The sequence below is a fragment of the Chlorocebus sabaeus genome, chromosome 11, assembly GCF_047675955.1.
Source record: "Chlorocebus sabaeus isolate Y175 chromosome 11, mChlSab1.0.hap1, whole genome shotgun sequence".
NCBI lineage: Eukaryota > Metazoa > Chordata > Mammalia > Primates > Cercopithecidae > Chlorocebus > Chlorocebus sabaeus.
In genome coordinates, this window is record NC_132914.1 from 60,924,181 (window position 1) to 60,930,494 (window position 6,314).

Here is a 6,314-nt window from a genome sequence, read left to right on the forward strand (position 1 = left end):
GATCCCAAATCTCATGTATACTGTTTAGCAATCAATCCATATTCCTCAGCTTTATTCACTCCCTTACTCTATTAGATAACTATTTCACATTAGTTCTTTTCTCAAACCTCCAATATATATAGCTCACTCCCAAATTATGACTTTGCTGCAAGTTCACTAAGAAATATGAAGCAGCAGATTCCAAATTTCCTCCATCACATCTAATCCCTTACCTGCAACTGGTTTATATCCTCTGCCTTCTCTCGACTATGAATGAACTATTTACTCTCTCTGTTTCTCTCTCTCTCAGTCTTTCTCTGTCTTATCTCTACTGCATAATTCTCATAAGCATGCAACAATTTAATTTCCCCATCTTAAAAAAAGTTCTCTTTCCCTTGACTCCACTTTCTCTTCCATCTACTGCCCATTTTTTCTCTTCTGTTTACAGTAAAACTTTTAAAAAATAGTTGGCTTTAACTTGCTGCCTCCAATTTCCTTCTTTTTTTTTTTTTTTTTTTTTAAGACAGAGTCTCACTCTGTTGCCCAGGTTGGAGTGCAGTGACACCATCTCAGCTCACTGCAAACTCCGCCTCCTGGGTTAAAGAGATTCTTCTGCCTCAGCCTCCCGAGTAGCTGGGACTAGAGGTGCCCGCCACCACGTCCAGCTAATTTTTGTATTTTTAGTAGAGACGGGGTTTCACCATGTTGGCCTGACTGGCCTCAAACTCCTGGCCTCAGTGATCCCAAAATGCTGCCTTGGACTCCCAAAGTGCTGGGATTACAGGTGTGAGCCACTCCCATTGTTGTTAATTCCATTGAGTATTATATTAGCTGTGGCCTTTTTATATATGGCCTTTAGTATGTTGAAGTGTGTTTCTTCTTTACCTAATTTTTTGAGAGTTTGTCTCATAAAGGAAGTCAAATTTTGTCACTTTTTCTGTGTCTATTGAAATTATCATGTGATTTTATCCTTTACTCTGTTAATGTACTGTATCACAATAGTTGATTTTTATATGTTGAGCCATCCTGCATCCCAGCTATATATCCCACCTGATCATGATGTATTATCCTTTCAATGTGCTACTGACTTCAGTTAGCTACTATTAAGAATTTTTCATCTACGCTCATCAGGAATATTGGCCTGTAGTTTTCATTTCTTCTGGTATCTTTGTTTAGCTTTGGTATCAGAGTCATGCTGGTCTCATAAAATGAGCCTGGAAGTGTTCCTTCCCTCTTAAATTTTCTGAAAGTGTTTGAGAAGACTTGGCGACTTGGCATTAATTCTTCTTTAAATGTTTGCTAGAATCCACATGTAAATGCATCTTTTCCTGAGCTTTTCTGTGTTGAGAAGTTTTTGATTACTGATTCAATATCCATTCTAGTATACACCTGTTCAGACTTTCTATTTCTTCACGATTTAGTCTTAGTAGGTTGCATGTTTCTAGGAATTGTTTGTTTCTTCTAGGTTGTCCAGTTTATTGGTGTGTAATTGTTCATAGTAGTCTCTTATGATCCTTTTTTTATGTAGTCTCAGTTGAAATGTCTCCTCTTTCATTTCTGACTTTAGCCTTTTCTCTTTTTTCTTAGTCTAGAAATTTGTCAAATTGTTTTTTCAAAAAACCGACTCTTCACTTTAATTTTTTCTGTTTTTCTTTTTTCTATTTCATTTTTGCCCTAATCATTATTTCCTTTCTTCTTTTAACTTTTTCTTAAGTTTGTTCTTCTTTTTCTAGCTCTTTGAGGTGGAAAAGTTTTTAATTAAGAGATCTTTCTTTTTGTTTTAATTTAGATATTCATCACTATAAATTTCCCTCTTAGAATTTCTTTTGCTAGATCTCAGAAGATTTGTTACATAATGTTTTTGTTTTCACTTGTGTCAAGGTATTTTCTAATTTCTTTTATTTATTTTTTGACCTAATGGTTGGTTAAGAGTGTGTTGTTTAATTTTCACATATGTTTTCCTTCTGCTATTGAATTTTAGCTTCATTCCATTGTAGTTAGAAAAGATACTTGATATGATTTCAATCTTCTTATATTAATTAAGACTTATTTTGTGACCTAACATATGCTAGATCTATCCTAGAGAAAGTTTCATACGGATTTGAAAAAAGTGTGTACTCTGCTGTTTTTGGATGAACTGTTCTGCATATGACTGTTAGGGCTATTTGGTGAATAGTGTTGTTCAAATCCTCTGTTTCTTTATTAGTCTTCTGTCTAGATATTCCATCCATTATTGAAAGTGTGGTATTTAGGTCTCTTACTATTATTGTATTGTTGTCTATTTCTCCCTTCAGTTACTTTAATGTACACTTTTTTATATAGTCTGATATTGAGTGCATATATATTTACAATTATTATTTTTTTCCTGGTGGGTGAATCCTTTTATTATTATAAAATGTTCTTCTTTGTATCTTGTGATGGTTGTCACTTAAAGTCTGTTTTTTCTGATATAAGTGCAGCCACCTATTCTCTCTTTTGGTTACCATTTGCATGGAATACAGTATTCTGTTGTGTATATATTTATTTTTATAAACCAATTTCATATTTTCTTATATTATTATGTTGCTATCTAACATTTTTAATTTCATCTTGGAGAATTCCCTTTAGCATTTCTTATAATATAGGTCTAGTCATGATAAACTCCCTCAGCTTTTGTTTGAAAGATAGGTTTGGCACATATAGTATTCTTGGTTGGCAGTTTTCTTTCAGAAATTTGTATTTATCATCCCCCTTCTAGTCTGTAAAGATTTTGCTGTAAAATTTTCTAATAGTCTTATGGATATTCTCTTGTATGTAAAAAGTCAGTTTCTTTTTGCTACTTTCAAAATTCTCTCTGACTTTTGACAATTTGATTATAATGTGGCTTGTTGTACATTTCTTTGGGTTCGCCTTATTTGGTGTTCTTTGAACTTCTTAGATATGATGTCTATTTCCTTCCCCAGATTTTGGAAGAAGTCAGTCCAGCCAGAGATTTTGGAGGCTTCTAACAATTTTTCCCTTCCCAAAGAGAAGCAGGAACTATGGGTTTTTGTCTGTTTACTCTGTGCAGAGCTGAGGGGTGGGGAGCTATGGTGTCTACTAGTACATGCTACTGTCTTCCATTATCTCCCAGGTGGCTAGGCTATGCTGGACCTGCCAAAGCTCTAAGACTGGTAAGTCTGATGATATTTCTTTGGGAAGCCCAGAGAAATTGGGGCATTGGATGTGCAGATTAAATCTTTTTCTCTTCAGGCGGATGCTGGGAGCTGGGATATTTTTTATTCACTCACTTTTTGCTGATCAAGGGAGAAGATCTATGGTATCTACCAGCCTAGTGTGTCACCATTTCCATTCTTCCTCAGGCAGATAGTCCAGGCTGGTCCTGTCAGAGCTCCACTAATGGAAAGACAGAGGCCAGTCCTTAGGGACCCTCCTCAGAAAAGCTGAAGCTCTGTGTATATAAACTAGTTGCTTTCATCCCCTAGGAGAAGTTGAGAGCTAGAGATTCTCCTCTTGATTGTATGGTGTCTGGGGTTTTGGGTTCTGGCAAGAAGATGTTCTGAATCTCCCTTTTAGTACTGGTGAGTCTGGTTTCCCATTGACCTCATGTACAGAAGACCTCAGTTATTTTCTGGCTTTCTCACAAAATAATTTATTCATGAATTTTTGCTGAATCAGTGTGTTTGTGAGGAGGGAGACCCAGGACTTCTTATTCTGCCATCTTTCTTTAGTTCTTAATCCATGGCTATATCTGACCTTTACCTTTATCCTTCTCCAGAAACAAGAAATGACACTGATTTACTAGATGAAATGAGAGTTGCAAAGCAACTAAAATGTTGTCAGTAAAGAAATTATGTTAGCTATAACTTCCCAGGCATTAAATTATTTTGCTCTCTATTCTCATGTTATAGTTTTGGATTTTTCTCTAGGATTATATGCATCTACCACTACAACCATCATTTTTTTCTCTAGGATTATATGCAACTACCACTACAACCAACAATTATTTTGCTGAGAATAATCTGACTTCCATTTCCTGCCTGAGGCCTGGAAGCATTGTAATAGGAACTATATTTGCTGCTAAAGTTTGTTCTGGTATTTTGGTGAAATCAGAAATTCTGCCATTTCCAATGCACCAACTCTGATTACATTCTTCTAAATCCGGTGTGCTTTTAATAAAGGAGAGAAAGATGATTTTTTTTTTCAATTTATATTGTGACAATTATATAGACTGCTTTCCACTTCCTCTAGGAAGCCACGAAATTAGTGCAAGTAATCTGTGAATTCATATACTACTCAGAGCATTTATTGTAGGCTGACTAAGCAGACTGTCTCACATATATGTAAGCCTCTGTCTTTCAATTGCATGTAGATTTTATTACAATTGGCAAAATACCAATAATTGAAAGTACTACTGAATTCATAGAAGCTATTTGTCATACATTTTCCAAACTAATGAATAACAGAACTGTAATTAGTGTAATATGAGATTTCATTAGTTTGTTGTTGCTATTATTAATAAAGTCATTTTTATAAATGAAAGTTTGGGTACCATAATCTATTCTCATTGCTTTACCTAACTTAAGAAGCAATTTTAGATTGGAACGTCACCTTTACTAAAGAATCTTTTTAGTTCTGCATGTTTCTGCAGTCTAAATCTTAATTCCAGCAGCATGACCCCCTAGTCTGCTCCGGCAATCAGAGCATTGCAATCTTGGAAGATTTATTGCCTGTCAGGAATTCTAGGAGAGGCATACAATTTTTTACCACATTCCCAGTCAGGAATAGCTACTTTACTAATACAACTTATTGTAATGGGAGTGTACTTTTCATATCTGCCCATTTTGACCACCAGGACATTTTTGTAGAGTACCATTTTTTAATTTAAAAAATTACACCTTAGGGTTTTCTGCCTGTGGATGCCACCGAAGAAGCATCACTAAAGTCTCCTTCCCACTGCCATCATGTCTAAGTCAGAGTCTCCTAAAGAGCCCAAACAGCTGTGGAAGCTCCTCATTGGAGGGTTGAACTTTGAAACAATCAATCAGAGTCTGAGGAGCTATTCTGAGCAATGGAAAATGCTCACAGACTGTGTGGTAATGAGAGATCCAAATGCCAAGCACTCCAGGGTCTTTGGGCTTGTCACCTGTGCCACTGTGGAAGGGGTGGAAGCAGCCATGAATACAAGGCCACACAAGGGGGATGGAAGAGTTGTGGAACCAAACAGAGCTGTCTCAAGAGACCAGATGCCCACTTAACTGTGAAAAAGATCTTTGTTGGTGGCATTAAAGAAGATACCAAAGGACATCAGTTAAGAGACTATTTTGAACAGCATGGAAAAATGGAAGTGATTTAAATCATGACTGACGGAGGCAGTGGCAAGAAAAGGGGCTTTGCTTTTGTAACCTTTGAGAGCCATGACTCCGTGGATAAGATTATCATTCAGAATTACTGTACTATGAATGGCCACAGCCTTGAAGTAAGGAAAGCCCTATCAAAGCTATTGCTTCATCCAGCCAAAAGTTCGAGGTGGTTCTAGAAACTTTGGTGGTGGTCATGGAAGTGGTTTTGGTAGGAATGACAGCTTTGGTCATGGAGGAAACTTCAGTAGTCATGGTGGGTTTGGTGGCAGTTGTGGTGGTGGTGGATATTATGGCAGTGGGGATGGCTATAATGGATTTGGTAATGATGGAAACAATTTTGGAGGTGGTGGAAACTACAGAGATTTTGGCAATTACAACTATCAATCTTCAAATTTTGGACCCATGAAGGAAGGAAACTTTGGAAGCAGAAGCTCTGGTCACTATGGTGATGGATGCCGATACTTTGCCAAACCATGAAACCAAAATGGCTATTGTGGTTCTACTAACAGCGGTAGCTATGGCAGTGGCAGAAGATTTTAATTACTGCCAGGAAACAAAGCTTAGCAGTAGAGTAGAGCCAGAGACATGACAAGGAAATTACAGATTACAACAGGTCTGTGAACTCAGCCAAGGACAGTGGTGGCGGGGCCTAGCTGCTACAAAGAAGACATGTTTTAGACAATACTCATGGGTATGGGTAAAAATCTCTAGGGCTGTAGTGGTGACTAGTTGTATAATAGGTTATTTTAGTTTCTGCTCTGTGGAAAGTGTCAATCATTCCAACAAAAGGTTTCTGTGTAGAATATTTTTTACTTTTTGCACCCATGCTGTTGATTGCTAAATGTAATAGTCTGATCATGACACTGAATGAGTGTGTCTTTAAAGATAATAATATTAGGTACATTTTCACACCTTACTAAGGAAAACATAATTTTACTGCCTGCACAACACCATTTTTGCTTTATGATTAGATTTAATGAATTTTATTGCTTA

At 36.7% G+C, this 6,314-nt stretch overlaps 1 pseudogene; it reads left to right on the forward strand.

Moving 5' to 3' along the window:
* Nucleotides 1-5,300: 5,300 nt before the first annotated feature.
* Nucleotides 5,301-5,861, forward strand: LOC119620681 (heterogeneous nuclear ribonucleoprotein A1-like; annotated as a pseudogene).
* The last annotated feature ends 453 nt before the right edge of the window (nt 5,862-6,314 follow it).